Source organism: Anabrus simplex, chromosome 1 (genome assembly GCF_040414725.1).
Source record: "Anabrus simplex isolate iqAnaSimp1 chromosome 1, ASM4041472v1, whole genome shotgun sequence".
Taxonomy (NCBI): Eukaryota; Metazoa; Arthropoda; class Insecta; order Orthoptera; family Tettigoniidae; genus Anabrus; species Anabrus simplex.
In genome coordinates, this window is record NC_090265.1 from 423,527,617 (window position 1) to 423,534,435 (window position 6,819).

Sequence of the window (6,819 nt, forward strand, 5' to 3'; positions counted from 1 at the left end):
GGTAAGAACTGAGTGATGTGAGGTCCGCTCGGTCACAACTGGTGACTTCAAACGACTGAGTACTGGTAGGAACTGCTGTGATGTGAGGTCCGCTACTGGACTTTTATGGACGATCTGATTTCCCGCCGGGGTCATCCGCGGTCAACTTCTGGAGAGGGGGGTTGGTTATCCTAAATCGGCATATGCAGGCGGAGTTGGATCTCTTGCTTTATCCTACTTAATACACTGGTGATACACATTCATGTGTCGTATTCTGAACTCATATCGTTCGGTGATCATGGAAATATCACTTAATTTCTGTCCTCCACCTTTCGCGCGCTAACTCGGCGTCCCTGATGGCGTGCTCATCTCGACCAATGGCGAGATAGCGTGGGTCATTTCCACGAATTCATTACTTTAATTTATTACGATTACCATTATTCAACATGGGAACGATATCACAAAAATCCCCTCTATTCAATCATGTGGTTGGAATAATTTAATTATTGTTATCGGAGAAGCTAACTGGAGTTCACTCTGAGTTTTTCTTATGTTGGTTCATCTGCGGCCTACGATAAATTTTCTCATTGGTCAACACCGCTTTGGTTAGTTTTAAATCTCTCCCTGTTAAACGTGGCCACACCAAATGCCTCGGGCGTGAAAATACCCGGTACGTCATATTCTCGGTATTGGCGATACACCTGCTCGGCCTTGGTCCGAAATATATACTCTTTCACTTCCTTGTAGTAATTATTCTGTTGTTGAGAGCTCTAGATTTTAATCCTCTTATCTTTTGACCAGGAAACCTTCTTCCCCTTAATGACAAGCTTACGGTGGCGCCGGACTGTCGCGATCATGTTGAAATTCTCCCGTCCACACAAAACTGACACTGTATTTATTTAATATTCCAATATATCTGTATTTCTCATATCAAAATCAAATCATGAAACTAGGGGATATCTCATCAGGGTACATTTTCCTGTTGCTCGGTAAAAAAAATCTTGTGATAATCATGAGATTTTTTTATATATCCGCATCATACTTTCATCATGATTTGATTACTGCTTTCGTTCCTTTTTGATGGTGACTGATCTCGTCCCGCAGATTCTGGTTATTGAGTCTCAATTCTTCATTCTCTCGTTGAATCAGGTGGATCCTGTTAACGAACTCTTGGACATCACTGTCGATCTCTCCGCATTCTGGGCATGGTCTTGCTTCTATTTGCCTATGGATCAGTTGGACTTCTTCTTCTCTTCCATCTTCTTCTTCATCATCCTCTCCTTCGTCCTCATCTTCTTCTTGGTCATCCTCTGTTTTATTGAAACTCTGTCGTTTTCCTCCTAGCTCCGAGTTGTCGTTCGTCCTCGAATCTAGGGGCGTTTGGATTTAGCTGGCTACTATATTGAGAATGTGACAACGGCGCGTTCCTGTCCCCGTTGCGACCACCATTTGCCTCCTTCTTCCATTTGTCTTCTAAATATTGCTTGGTCTCCTGATGTAGCTCCTCCATAGTTTGTATCGTCGCCTCTATGTATGGTTTCCTATCGTCTCGGTCCCAAACACTACATGGCTTGTCATCCTTTCGGTCATGATTTTGGATTGCCTCCTTCCATTTCCTCTTCTTCAGCTCATCGAGGTACTGCTGGGTTTCTGGGTGTCGATCGTCCCCATTTCTACGGTATTCCTCCGTGTAATGCCTTCGGTTATTCTGATTTCTTCGGTGGTATGGCTGAGTTTCGCTCCTTCCATTCCGATATCCACGGTATCCCGTTTCGTCATGGAATTTAACATGCTTCATTTGCCGGTTGCTTTCCGCGAATCCTCCTCGGTGATTCCATTGTCGGGGTCTCCATCCTGGATCATACATCCTCTTGGGTTCTGGATCGGTACTCGTTCCTTGGCTTCTAGTACTGATGGTTCTAGTTTCCGTCTGCCTCTCGACGTTATTTATCTGTTGCTCTCTAGGCCTGGGTTGCCTCTGGTTAGAGTGATACGTGGTCTGATCTAATTGACGTAACAAAGCTTCCGCTTGCACTGCAGTCTGAATATTCGACGCAATCATCATCCGCTGGACCTCAAATGGTAACTGCTTCCCGATAGCGCTAATGAGTTCTGTCTCACTGACCGGATTATCTAATTCCCGCATCTTATGAAATTGGGATACGAAATACTCTGAATATTTAGTTGGGGACGATGTTGAATAACGTCTAGAATACAACTCCAACCTAAGATCTTGCTGTTCTTGGATACTCCAGAATTTTTGCAAAAACGCCTGTCGGAATCCCATGAAATCCTCGAATGTATATAAGAAGGCCCTGAACCACATTGCAGGTGCTCCGTCCAAAAACTTCTCTACAGTTCGTAATTGCCGCTCCGCCGGAATTTTATTTTCACTAATATAGTTAGTGATCTCGCGGATGAAGCCTTTAGGGGTTATATGTCCTCGAGCGTCGTATCTAGGTGGTTTGTCGTCTGACATTTTGATGACGTGGACCACAGATGTCGGAAGGGCATTTGATGATGATGACGATCCGTCTCCTACTTCAAACTTAAGTCCGGTCGTATCGGCTTGTGACATGCCTTCCTTTTTATGAAAGCCCTGATTGTCTGGGGTCTCGAACTCTCGGTACTGGAGATGGAAGTCCTGAAGTGACCCTGGCTGTTCTAACCTGGCCTTGACCTGTTCCAGATCCTTTCTAATTTCTTCCAGCCTTTCGGTATTACTGTCTGACATTTGCTTGGACACTGAATTCTGCCCCGTGTGGACCTTAAATTGTTCCACTATTCTGACCTCTGTGTCAGCGATCGTTTGGCTTTGTTCCGCTAACCCATCAGTCTTTCTGAACAATGCTATATTTGCCTCCTCACACTGTGTGAGTCTACGGCTACGATCTTCCGAATTCGTCTTTATATCCTGAATTTCATTTCTGAGACCGGCTACTAGTACTAGGGTACGAACAGTTTCACCTCGTAACTCATCGATTCCCTTTTCGTGCCTGTCCAAAGTACTTGCAGTATGTGCACCTTTACTTTCCACGTGGCTTCGGATGATATCGTTTTCCTTGCGACATTCACCCCTCACCTCGTCGATGTGCGCCTTTAAATCTTCGCGGTCGACCAACCTCTGAGCTGAAATCTCCTGAATACTGGCCTTTAATTTCTCCTTAATTTCGTTACGTTCTAGTAACGCCTCATCCCTGAATCGGTCAACCTTTTCATTGACACTAATAATACACGAGTCGATATGCCCTTTCAATTCGTCCTTAGCGAAATGACACGCCTCTTGGACTTGGGTCATTTGGTCCCGTAATTCCTGTCCTAGTGATATACTGGCGGCATGAACCTCAGCTATTTGTTCTGTGAGTTTTATTTTATTAAATTCACACGCGGCCTGTACCATATCGACTTTATTTTCTAATGAAACATTAGCGGCATGTATTTGTTCCGTCAGTTCCTGTCTATTAGTCTCAATTTTACGCTCTAGTGAAACACTCGCGGCCTGAACTATAGATGTCAGTTCCTGTTTAGTAGAAACACTAGCGGCCTGCACCTTGTCCACTTTAATTTCTAACGAACTATTAGCGGCCTGTATTTGTTCCGTCAGTTCCTGTCTATTTAGAACCATAACTCGCATTAAGTCTTCCAAAGTGAGAGCTTTCACCTCTCCCTGTCCTTCTAACTGTTCACCTTGGGGACGCTCCCCACCTTCGTCTGACATTATATAAATGAGAAAAGAGGGCCGATCAGCCTCTCATCCTATCGCACACGATTACGACAATTTTGGGTCTAGGCCCTATCATACGGTTATATCCTTGTTAATATTTTCTAGAATTTTCAAATTTCCAAATTCAAAACCAAACAATATTTTTCGCTTTCACATAGCGAATAATTTATATAACGTAATTCAAATTTGCATATTAATTGCCATCACGTGCTCATTATGAGTGAAATTCATATCATTAGTCACTCCAGACTATGACAACAACAACAACAACAATCGATAATACCATGACGAAAACCTTGAAGTCACCTGTCTTGAAATAATTTAAATTTAACTTACACAGTTCCATTATCTTTTTATTAATACTTGAATCTGGTTCTCAGTCACATTTTTACCAAATACAGTATTCCTAATAAATTTTGCCTATATAAAATTCCTGCCCATGGATATTTACATTTATGTGGAGTCTCACTAAATCACAATAACTTTTAATTTTATAGAATAGGGAATTTTTAATTTAATGAGTCTTTATAGCAATAAACTACTCTTGTATAATTATCAAGTCTAGCCCCGTTCGAAACTAACCTTACTTTAACAGGAAATACTACTTGACATATCAAAAACCACTATTTAACTTAACCGTGATGCGGTCAAAATTTAATTAAATATCCCGATTGGGTTTACATTTAAGTTAAACAACTGGGCCTATTTATAATGAAATCGGGCACTGAGCTGCTCGCTAATGATATCGTCGCTAATACAACAAAAAGTTCAGATTTTTTTTTTTTTTTTTGCGTAAAAAATTATAAAGTCACCCGTTGCTCAAACATGATGCAATAGGCCCTTTCACGTTGGGCGCCATTATGCACCCGCCCACCTCCTGAGTCCCAGACTAGCATTTATCTCAGGGGTGATCAGTTCGAAAACGAATAAAAAAAAATTTATATCAAAAAAAAATTATATATATCGGCGCATCAAATGAACACAGGGATGAACGGGGCATGAAAATTTAAGGTTACGGGGGACGACTCATTCATGGATACAAAATTCTGACTCCACAATAGGACTGGGAAGTGACAACTTAAATTCCATGGGCATACTGGACTAACTACAATGAAAAGATATGGAAGCTGTTTCCTATTGAAATTGCAATGAGGAGCAATTTATTCACTTGTTTTGCATACTACACATGTTGACAAATTTACATTGGGACACTTTTAATCCTGAAAAATAAATGACATAATACTTGGATTTTACCTCACTACTCTGGTAGTGTAAAACATCTGGTGAATTCGTCCCAATTGGTTACTGGGGATCGAATTCACATCCGTATGATTGGACGTTTCACCGCTGGAGATATTCTTTCGGCGACGAAGGCACGACAGTAACTTTTTACTGTCGTCTCCTCGTTCCGTTTGGACATGAGACACTTCCGGTATGTACATTCTGGTGAGCCGGACACCCACCGTAGAAAATGTTATCGCCTTGAAAAAAAACGGGGATTTATAATACGGACAAACTCTAGCCTATTATTTCCAGATTCACAAACACACCAGGTAGAGTTCATTAACTCAAAAGCTACTTTAATATTTACACTTGTCAATACGACAAGACGTACGGAAAGGTTCATTACTCTGCTCTGACCCTGCAAACATGTGCCGTCCGTGGGTTATTTACGGATCTACCGCTATCTCCCCGTGAAAACCCAACATGTGGTTCGGAGCAGTTCGACACAGGATGACTGTCCCTAGCATATCCTCCTATTATTATTAGATAATATCATTACCATTCTCTGTCTGATCATTAGCATATACTTTGACTACCATCAATTAATTTATTATTATCATTAATTTTAATTATAATCCGGTATTTGATTATTATCATTTGTCATCCGGGATGATTATATGCCAACCCTTGCCGACGTTTCAAACGAGGGTCGTTCTTACTCCTAATTTATCCGCACAATATAATGATCAGCTTCCTCATAAATATTTTTATTATTATTATTATTATTATTATTATTATTATTATTATTATTATTATGATTATTAGTGTTAATAGTGGAAATCGTGATTATCGTAACCCGTAATCAACCTTGCTATAATACTTCAACTTCTCGCTCTTATTATTTTCATCAAAAAAATAAAATAAAAAAATACCTTCATTGGTTATTCTTCTTCTCCTTCTCCAAATATTTTATTTATTATTATTATTAGTTAAAAATCTCAAATCTTTCATTTCACCTCCCAACATCATTATTATTTCCAAAATATAAAAAAAATTATTCTTCAAAAAAAAAAGTAGCTTAGTTTTTATTATTATTATTATTATTTTTTAAAAAAAACTTAAATTCGCCTGTTACACGGTAGTCCACTCTTAATATGTTTAACGCATAACCCCTTTTACAATTCCGATTTATCTTGGCACTAAGCACTCGATTTAAGACAAGATTCACTTGGAGTATGATTATTGTTATTATTATTATTAAAAATGGAAAGATGATATTTTAATATCCACTCTTTAGAATTTAGTCACATATGTTAAATCCCGTTATGAACCACTAAGATCTGCTTTATATCGGTCGGGACAACGCGGTATTCGGGACCGTACCTTCAACTTCGTACTGCCGTTAATTTTATATGGGGACACCTGTCCTCCCAAGACACATCTCACAACCTATGGCACATCGCGGCTGGGCAAATACCTCCAATGCCGGCGATTGCTAAACTATTCCTTCAAATTTGAAGTCCATTTCCTTTCATCGGAACTCTTCAAACATTTAATTCATAAAATAATCCTCGGTGCGTGGATTCTACCACTAAAAACACCGGCATATGCATTTATATCATCTTAGGCCTTGAGATTCATCTATTTCATCATTACAAACAATACGGCTCAACTTATTTCACGCCGGATATTCGTCCCTCATGACTTCCAACTCTAAATATGGGCTCAAATCATTCTGGGCTTTTAACATATCGTGACCATTCTAATTCACGTGCCTATATCGCTTTTAAACAAAATTTTAATGGTTAAATTAAAGTCCAAAAACGTAAAATCAAAAATTTACGTAAAATCAAACTGACTACGCGAATGAAAGTCTTTAACGCTACATGTCA